We start from the raw sequence: 11,485 nt of genomic DNA on the forward strand, positions 1-11,485 counted from the left end.
TTGTCTTTACACTATTGATGGGTTATTCAGGAAGTGGAGCGATGGAGGCTGACAACAACTGATAGGATTTAGGGCGATGGAGATCAAAACAGATGTGTGCTTAGTGAGAGGAGAAATGGAGGCACTTTCGTTGAATATGAATACGCAGTAACATAATTGGAGTATTTTTCAGGGTCTCCATTGATTGTGTTATAATTTGTGTTTTTTTATCGTTTCATTTATATTGAATGCTACTTCTATCCACTCGTTGTTGTTATCAACACATTCTTATGTTGGAACTCTTGACTGTCATCGATAACATGGATTAGATTCACCTGAAGGATTGTTGAAAAATGCAGCAAGAAATTCTCAATTTGATTTTGCCTTGATTAAATTGAGAAAATTTGAATTTCCACTTCAGTAGACAATTTGGATGCAATTAAGTTGTGTGACATGACTTGTGTCACCAGCTTACTCAATAAATTTGAGTTGGAGGAGTTAGATTTCAGTTAAGCATGTGTGATTGCTAATTTGTAGCAATTAAAGTCAATTATCTCAAGTTGTTTTTAGTTAAACTAGTTCCAATTGTTGGAAGAACTAGTGGAAGGTCAATTGTGCAGTGAGACTTTCGTCAAATTCAGTGATCATTTAGTTATTAATTGATAAATCAACCCAAAATAACTAGTGCATGAAGAGAATTCGAGTTCCCCAACTATGGTGGAGATTCCAAGGGAGTGTAACATCAGTTGTAGACTAGTCTTGAGTCTACAGGTCTTGCATGCAGTCAGATGATCAACCTTGGGAATTGCGGAATCCATTTTGGAAAAATTCCTAAATAATAGGGGCAAATTTCTCAAGGAATTTCGCAAGGAAATAGGGGCTCAAGTAGAGGCATAAATTGACTAAGTCTAGGTCATAGCTTCTCAATGAGAAGACAGATAGGTTATTCACTTGCAGTTTGTGCTCAATTGAGCAATGAAATTGTAATACACCTCTATTCATCATATTAATCCAAGCAGGAATTGGGGTTTTTAGTACTTTTCTTTCCCCAGGAAAAATATTGTGTGCATGTGTGTTATATCTTATTGCATGTTTGAAATTTTTGTTCTAAATTGTGAATTAACTTCCACAGAGCAGTAGAGTAGGTTTGTGTCTTGTGATTTTGATTAAAACTTCATGAGCAGTTGCAAATCTACACCATAATTTCTACAAGGACGGTGGAGGAAAATTACAAAATATCCATTGGCAGACAATATGCCTACTTCCAAATCTCTACGACAACTTTTGCGAGAAGCAGACGTTCAGGATAAAAGATTGGATTGTGGAATCATTAGTCAAAAAATTCACAAGGACGGTAATTTTGGCTACATGTGTGGAGGTAAATTGATTAAATGTAGCCTTCACTGGTGCAGCTGCTGGTGTTGTTGGGTGCAATATGTCTAAACACAATTATATGTCTAAACCTTTGCTCCTGTGTATCTTCCTTCTCCTTCTCTAGTTTTGGCTTGGTTGATCATGGGATTTTTTGGGATCTTAGCTGCTACCTATTGGTCTTCTCTGTGGTCTATCTTAGACGAACTAGCTGGTCATTTTACGTGGTCTTTCTTCTAAGCCTTTTCTCCTGTGGATATTCCTACTCCTCTTTGGTTTTGAATTGGTTGATTGGGGGATTTTAGATGATTTTTACAACTACGTAAGTGCATTCATTTTGGTTGGTGGAGTTGGTAACATATTTGAATTTTGAATTCTATTAAGAAGGAGTCTCTTGGGGTCATTAATTGGTCCAACGAAATATTTATTTTCCAAGTTGGCCATTAATTATGAGGGACAATCCATTAATGGTTTGGGTCATCATTGAAGATATTTGTCGATTGTGTGCTTGATGAGATTTTCTTAACGAAATTGGTTGGTGGTGATTGGTCAGCTTATTGTACTTGAAGGGGTGTCCTAGTGGATTAAGTTGGTGATGACCTACATTGAGTGGGGCCTATAATTGATAATTTACATTAATTTACCTTGTCTACATATTTTATTGAGGTTTTTCCAAACACTTTTGCATAAGGTATTTTTAGTAATGCTCTCTACTTTGGTGCACATATAGGTGGGGTTGCAGAGTGTCGACGATGTGAGCTATACAACTGGCCTTTACATCTATCGAGAGGAGTCACTTGATACTAAAGGCAACTAGGGCGATCACATGCCATTACTCAATGCGTTGGTACATGAGACTATTGAGGCAGAGAGTCGTGGCTATCCCAAGTCGGGAGTCCAACCCTCTGGGATATCCCTTGTACGTGGAGCTATACATGTGGATTCAAATGTTTTGGTATCCCCACCAGCTATTGAACTTGAATGTGGTAATCCATGGAAAAAGAATTCCATCATTCACGGAAAAGGAACGCAATTAAGGTTGATCTGGATTATCAGAAACGCGTTTTTGGTTTTGATGTTTTTTGGGACCAGGTGGTAGGATTAAAACAACGGGCTTTGGTGGGTAAGTGGTATTATCTATAAATGGATGACTCTCAGATGACATCTTGTGTTAAAGAACACTCCCTATTCTTAAGTACTCTCCTCTTTTCGGCATTTTACACAATCAGTGGTTCTGCTTCCACTTTATTAATGATGATGAAGATGAAAAGATTTTGGGATCATATTGGGTTGATGGCCATGGTTTCCTCTCTTTACATCAGTGGCATGTGGGGTTTGATCCATACCTGGAATTACCACGAAAGAAATTGGTTTTGTATAAACTCCCTAGTTTACCCCTCGTATTCTAGTCACGTGAATCACTCATGGTGATCACCAATTCCATTGGTAAATTTGTTTCCCTGGAGGAAGCAATCATGTTACAGAGAGATAAATGTATCGAATGGATTTCGGTGGAGGTGGAATTTGTTGTTGTCCTTAGCACGAAGGTGGAGCTCAATTGCGGTGGCTTCTCTACTAGGCAACGAATTGACTATTTGCCAATTCCTTTTTGCTACCTAGGTTATCATAATGTTCGGCATATTATTGCTGAGCGCCTGCGTAGATTTAGAAATCAACGACATGGAATATCAGAGACCACCTGTGATGGGGGTCGTCCATTCACATTTGTAGACTCTTCGACGGCTCAGGAGATTGGTCAGCACTCTCTCTCGGGTAAGCTTAAAATCACACCACCTATGACATGTCCTGAGCAACATATTCGTAATGATTTGGTAGTGAGTATTGTTTCCCTTAGTGATTCTACATTCCATCTTTTACATATTGTTTCTTCGCATATTCAGCTGCCACATTCTGATGGTATTGAACATCCTTCATTGTTATCTATACCAGAAATTGCTCCATGTTAAGACAATTTTGAATCTACCCAAACTCTATCTTTTGATGTGAATGGGACAACCTACACTACTGATGACTCATTGATTATTAGCCCCGACCCTACTCACATTCAATTTGGGACTTTTTCTAGAGACCTTTCTCCTACTAATTTGGTGGGGAGTTATGTTGAGTTTTTCTGCCTTCACCCTGCTATCCATTTGGAGACCTTGCTAATTCGTTCACCCTCCTCTCCTAAGATCTCTATCAGTCCCAATTCTCATCATAATGTGACCATTAGGAAGGAATATTTTTTGAAACCTTCGAATTGTTCGAATGGGGCTGATAGTGATCTTCACAATCTTTCTAGAACATTGTATCTTGGTACGTCATATTTTGTTTCTACTTTATCTCTTATTCGGGCCCTTAGATATTATTTGCCAGATTATGAGGGATTACCATGATAATCACGTCCTTAAATGTGAGGGGCTTTGGGAGTGTCGAAAAAATCGTCATACTCCGGCATTTGATTGGGGTTAATCACCCCTCTATTATCCTTTTACAAGAGACGATGATGATTGAAGACAAAATCTGGCCCAATCTCCTCCACATTTGTCTTAGGTGGTGGGTATGTGTTGTGGATTCTTTGAGTTTATCTGGCGGTCTTGCAGATTTTTGGGATCCTAAGGTCATGAATTTTCTTGCCTAAAAGTCCTTTGCAGGTATCCTCCTATCTAGTTTCATTAGGGGCTTGAAGGACATATTTAATATTCTTAATACATATGCGCCATATTCTTCCAGAAGATACTTTTGGGATATATTGGAATCCCGCAACCTGTTAAAGATGGTATCCATTATTTTGGCGGGGTATTTGAACCTCACCATTGAAGATAATGAGGTATGGGGGGGTCACTGCAAATTGGACCCATTGGTGGGGCACTTCATCGATTTTTTTGGCAGGATCCACTTGGTGGATATTTCTTCGGCTCCCTTTATTCTAACCTGGAGAAATGGTTGGGTTGGGTCCACAAGCATCGCTAAGAGACTTGACCATTTCATGCTTGACGATGTTAGAATTAAAGTTTCATCTTCATCTCCTTCTCCAGGATAAACACTTTTCAAATATATAATAAAATCAGCTATATCATGTCACTCACCATTTATATAGGTCTTCAATGGAAGATAGGAAAACGGTTCTCTCTTATTTGTAGTATTTTACATCATTGTAGACTACCGGAAGGACTGGTCGTTCATTTTCTATAGCAATAGGTCTCTCCCAAAGCCCACCGATGCTTATCAGCGTTAATTTTAGCTAGAAAACCAAATGAGTGAACGAAACAAAGAGGCAAGCAAAACATGTATCGAAGACGACCATATATCAAGAAAATGAAACAAAGAAAACAAGAGAAAAATATGCTACAACTCAAAAATAGTTAGTGATTCCAATATTCTTCCATCAAATTGGAAGCAAGGACCAAACTTGGAATATACGAAACTTCATGTCGACAAATCAAGGTTTACATACGTGAGAATTAGATTGAGGTAAAATCACACTATTGTGATATATGACCTAGTAAATGATGTTTTTCGAGTGATATAATCCTGGATGACAAGCAATCAGAGACTCCTAAACCCCACATGCATAACTTCCTGATTGGCCCCCGCATTTGAGTGGTCTCCAAAATGAAAACAATGGTTTCACGATAAAATTTGATGCAAATTAATTGGACGATAACTTCGATCTGCATATAACTGCAATTACGTTATTTGTGGAAAATCGAATACCTGAGAATTTTTGCAAACCTGGCTGTGGCGATACCAATTTCCTCACCATCAATCAGCGATATTTCTTTCGGTAATGCACATTTAACCACGTAACATACGCTTTAGAATTTCTCCAATTCTCTTTCACTTATGAATCTCTACACTTCTCTTTCTGATTAACAAATTAAATTTAACAGTTTTTGTTTTACACGATTGATGGAGCGTTATGTTTTTTGGTTTATCTTATATCTGGTTTGTGATCTTCACTCCAATTATGGATATGATGAACAATGGGAAAGAGGGGCCATGCCCTACATCTCTATTTGCTGATTTTCATGATCATTTCAAGATGGACCAAAAGGAATACTTGGACATCTTCTATTGACGTTGGAATCAAATACTACACAATATCTCAATTCTAATTTTTTTTTTCATTTCTTCCAACTTTCTAATGTGGTGCCAATATTCCATTATGTTATTCTTGATTATGTTTTATAAACGACCATTGACAGTAAAATTATTTGCATGCAGTCTTTGCCCTTACAGGCTTTTTTACTTAATCACGACTATGATTTTTTTCATATTTGAGTGCTTTAATTCTCATTTTCTTATCAACTGCTTCCACTGACGAGCCATATGAGTGGTACCTCAAGGACGCTCGCAATCCCCTCCAATCGCAATGTTGTTATGGGATCACATAAACCCACAGATGGACCAAACTGTTCTTCTACATAAAATTTTGGGACAAAGGAAACCCTGTTTTGGGGCCCAATTGTAGTCTAGATTGTGGGGCGGTGCCTCCCTAAGGTAACATCAAAACCCAAGTACATCATTCCCAATAATCAACTAAAGGAATCATGGAAGTTTATGAAGGACCATGCCTTGATTTATAAGTTGATGGACATTCAATTGAAGGAGCAAGATATAGTAAAATGGATCCAAAAGAAATAGAGGTTGGTGGGTCCAACAAAACTTCGAATGAGGGCCAAGGGTTTCTTCACATTGATCTTTGTAGATCTGGAATACCACAAGAGAATGTTTGAAAATGGCTCTTATTTCATGAACAAAGTTCTTATTCTTTTGCATGCTTTCACAATGTTTGAAATTGTCAAATTGGTTTTGAGTATCAACCACATCAATGACTTTTGCTCCAAATGTTGCAATTGATGCTTTCATTGTCATCATGGAAGAGTAACAATTTAATGCTACTCTTTCCTACGCTATTGCCAAGTTACAACTTTTCCTTTGCAACATGTGGTGCAATTTCGAGTTAATAATCACAAATAATATGTCGTAATATATATTAACCAAACTTCATTACTTATAGTTGTGAATATAGGAGCAAGATTATTAATAATGTAGTATGTAGCATTATATACCTTTTACCTGTTGCAATGCAAAGTTGGGATATCTTCTTTGTCATTGGAATTGAGTGGGTGCTTCTTACAACACTTTAGAGCTATTCATTTGTCACCTTATTCCATTTGCACAAGAATTCTATAGTGAGATGTGCTTTTCATCCCCTAGAATAGTTGACCTTGTGGACAAAAATATTTTTAAAAACTGACGAACCTATTAATAGATTAATTTCTGTCAAATCCCTATTTTGTTCTTTACATGTTGTTTTGGCTTTTTCTTCTTGCATTGGATGCCTTTTTGGTACGTAAATGCAAGGTGAGTTGCCTCTCTAACAAAATTTGTTGTTTAACAACATGAAACAATGTCTTCATATGTTAGGTAGTTTCATTTTTATTGAACCTAAATTCATTTTCATGTTTAACTTCTATTTGGCATCAAATAAAAATGCATAAGGGATCATTTTTTTTCCTTACCATGATGTCTAGGCAAAAAAGGTGCAGAATTTCTAAACTAAAGGAGCATATCCGCTTCATTTCAAGGTATATAGGATGCATGAATTTAATTGTGGGTATGAATGGTAGAACATGGAAGAACCCTTGGAGGTATGGGCTCACTATGTGGAGCATAGTATGATATATGCATACACAAGAGTTCACATGCAGGGTCTTACATGAAATATTTTGTTATATTGGACTTTCCCTTTCATCTGTACTAAACTACAATTTCAATTGAAATTTAAAAATAAACTTAGTACAAATTGTACAGAAGCTTGACATGAGGCAAATTTCTAGATAATTTTTGAAAATCTTGTCTAAGATAAGTGAGTAATAACTACAATTATTTCACCAAAGTGAGTACATGGAAGATTTGAAAAAACGACATTGTTTATCTATTTTCTGATGCTTTCTTTTTTAGTTTTCTAGGGATAACTCCATAGATGAATAAGATAAATTTAACGTCCAATGAATGAGCACAAAGTAGGTCAATGCGACTCAAAAATATGATGCAGTAGTGACACATTGAATGTGTGGAATGAACTCCCAGAATCTGAAAGATAGAACAATAAATATCCCAAATAACCAAAGGCATAAACATATACAACATGAAAAGGGCTACTCATCGTCATCAGAAGAGGAAGCCCCTGATCTCACAACAAAAACAACAGTGGCCGTAGAAGAGGAAGATAGAAAGAATGAAAATTGTGTTTTCAATGAATAGTTTTCTTTTGATGCACAGTTATCATGCTATGACTTACTCACCTAGATAATATCACTGAAATGCCCTTGTAGGTGTACATCAAATATCAAATTAATACCTCAATTATTCATCAAGAGAAACAAAGGCATCAATTCTCATTCAAAAAATTCTGCCTGAACTCCACTTGATTGTAATTTGTTGAAATCTTTGATTTCATATTGAGTCATGATCGAAGCAGATGCAGGCTTTAAATACATGTCAATGTCACATTGTATATCACCTTCATATTTCTTACGTGTAGCCCTTTAACTTTTAATGATAATGATTGGGCTAGACTCGTGTTGTGATACTCCTTGATCATCTTCCCCATTTTGAGAGGAAAGAAGGGAGGCGCCTTGCTAAAATACTCTCATGTTTGAAATCAAAGAAACACCCTAAAGTTATTAACATACAAATATTTTTCTACCCTTTAGTATGGAATTGGTAGTAGTTTTTCTGCACATGGACTTTTCACATTCTCATGCTTATTATTTTGGAAGATCTCACACTTACTATCTATCTTCGAATTTCTTTTTTTATATAACTGTTCAACAGAAACATTTCTCTCCTTACAAGCCTAATCATGAGTACATTATGAATAAGTGTAACACCATATCTCATGATTTCGGAGCCTGTTTGAGGTGAAATTTTACATCACCAAAATCATCTCGTTGAAAGGAACCTAATGAGAGGTTGCTTTATGTATATTTTGTCTTATTGTATATAGTCATGGAACACTGAAGACAGTGTTCCCCTAATAGGGGGGAGGTTGTAACAACCCTAAAACCCTTGCATGTACATTTTCTTATTGGTTAGTGTGGTCATGTCATCATTTTATCGTATAAAAGTTAGTAAACATGTTATTAGTCCCTGCGCTGTAGGGACTATTTTTGCACTATTCCCGCACAAAAACCACAATTATTCCATTTAGTTTAACCCAATGTTTTAGATTTATATTTTATAGAACATTTTTTTATTTGCCTATGAACATTATACAATGGTTATTTAAACCAATACATAACTTGGAGGTCTTATTTGGCCTCATATTGAAGCAAGACATATTGAAATTTAGGGTAAATGTGGATTAATACAAAGAGTCTCAAAGAGTTCTCAGTTTATGTTAACTAACGCTAACATTAGTTAGAAACATAACCCATATTTGTTTTCAGTTTATGTTAACTAACGCTAACATTAGTTAGAAACATAACCCATATCTGTTTTCAGTTTATGTTAACTAACACTAACATTAGTTAGAAACATAACCCATATCTTGTTTACCGACATGCAGACATGACAATGTTCTGTCACGACATGGCTTTGAATTTTTTTTTTGGGAAGTCCATACCTTGTTCCGTGTTCAAAGCTCAACCCTTCCTTTGCAGGAAAGGGACTGCCTGGAACTGCTAAGGAAATCTTGGCTTGGTTCCGGTCTAACCCTTACCCCTGGAATGGGTCAAGGTCTTTCTCTATTCTAATTCAAACACATAATTGCAATTCAATTCTTTTGGTTTATATTACAAGATTTTCCAGTTTTCATTATAATCTCTATGTCTCCACACTATTTTGTGACTTTGGACCCCCGAATCCTTGATGACTATAAAAGTTGGACTGTGTTAAATTTTAATATTTACAGGTTTGGATATCGGGAAAGAAAGCAACATACTTTTTGCTCATTTATATTTATATACTTCGCCTACCATTAATCTCTTTAAAAACACAGAACTATTTTAAGAGACAACTTCTTTGTAGTTTGACCTACTCATAAATAACAGACAAAATACTTATCTGTTCTTTTCAAGAAATAACCCCTTACTTAATATTTTCTTGTATTGTTTTCTATTCACAAAATCACATTTGCGTCTACCCTCATACTAGTTTTAGCAGATTATCATAACAAATTCCAGTTTGCAAATCACATAACAACCAGTGGCTTTCAAGGGAGTTACTCACAACAGCTTTATAAAAGGAAAATCCCTTAATTAGTTAAACATTCATCTTCTATTTTGACGTCCAATTTCTCCCTCGAACCTCGCTTAGGAAATAGTTTTGAATTCACTGGCATCAGGACCTCCAAGTCCAATCTAGAATTTTACTTTCTTTCAACAGAGGAAATCAATCAACTGAAGTCCTCCACTGGCTCTCTCAGCTCAAAGGGAAAAATACTTCACAAACATGGTCCTGAGTGTTTTTTCTCTCAAGTGTCTTGTAATATATATATATATATATATATATGTATATTTGTATTTATTTATTTATTTATTTTTTTAGAGGCCCTATTGGTAAATTCTAGGACTTCTTATAGGGATAATGTTTTTTTTTTTTTTAAATAATAACTAATTACCATTTCAAAAAATTAGTTCAGAGTCCATCATTTCTTCTACTTAGTAAATTACTGAGTTCACAACAGTAAAAGTAACTAATAAATATTTACAACACCTGGGGTGTCACAGAAAGAGTTTAAATTAATTTTAACAAAAATTATATAATCAATTCAACCTTGAAAATTCATTGTGTCTGAGATAAGTATGAGATATCTATGCTCATATCTATTGTTATGAACTATAGATTGCATATTTGTGACATGTTTGACAAAATTCCTATCATGGATAGTAGGGTTCAAATCAATTTCTTGTACCAATGACTGCATTAGTAGCCTTATTCCATTGCTATTTATCATTTCTGAAATTTGATGAAGTTCTGGGCAGTGGCCTAAGTCTTGGCCCTTCAAAAGTGGCACAATATTTGGGGTCACTGGCTGAGAATTGGTTGAAAAAGTCCACAATCATTGGCATGCCTTGTTGTGGGAGTGACTAGAAGACCTCTGTCACATGCATGGCTTGTCATGGGAGCAGCTGGGGGTCCAGATCAGTGAAATGTCAAGTTATCTCAAGGCTTGGTCACCTAGAAGGGTTAGTTAGCTCCTGAAGGTTATGTAGCATGTGTGGAACATCATATTGGTTTGGTTTTATCGATTCCACTTCCTTAATTGTACATGGGGAGTTGAATCACATCATAGTAGCCTCTCATCACATGTTTACCCTAGCAAACTAGCTAACTTGGGTAAATGTGGGAGAAGGGTTTTACATTACCAATGCAATAATTAACTATCCAACTTATTGTTGGGTTGTGTTATATTCTTTCTATGACTAGCTCCCCTAGTTAACTAGGGGCTTATAGGGGGTTTGACGGGGTCGAGTAACCCCCCTCTACAAGGTCTGGGGCAGCGGCCTGGGGAAATTTTTTTTGGACCTTATATTATGTGAGCGAACTTACCTATGGTTTTGTGCATGGTTTTCGCACATGGTTTTGGGCACGATGGTTTTCGGTCCATGTTATTGGATGCTTCGGCATGTATATATATGTATTGTAACATATGAAAAGAAAATAATGAAAAATAAATTTGGTAGTCCCGGTTTTGGGATCCAGAGGAAATCTCTGTGTATATGTGTTTTATGTGTTATGCTATCGCATTGTTTATTTTATGTGTTTTAGAATTCATATGTAGGTAATTTCTATATGGGGTTAAAACCTACATTTGTTATCATAGTTGTTTTGGCTTCAAGGGGACACCTTAGTTGTTGAGGGGTTTCCCTCAGGCCTATGGTAGACCCTGTTAAGTGGGAGATATGCAAGATCGATTCTGGTGGTGAAAGAAGATGGAAAGCAGTGGAAAAATAGAGATCAAGAAATTTAATGGTCATAGTTTTGAGTTATGGAAACTCAAGATGGAGGATCTATTGGTAGATAAAGATCAGTGGATCACGGTAGATATGGGTACTAAACCAACAAGAGTGTCTGATGAAGAATGGAAGAAGTTGGATCAGAAGGCAAAGAGCACAATACG

This window comes from Pinus tabuliformis, chromosome 2_1 (assembly GCF_031772625.1).
Source record: "Pinus tabuliformis cultivar Carrire ecotype Pingquan chromosome 2_1, CPIR1, whole genome shotgun sequence".
Classification (NCBI taxonomy): Eukaryota; Viridiplantae; Streptophyta; class Pinopsida; order Pinales; family Pinaceae; genus Pinus; species Pinus tabuliformis.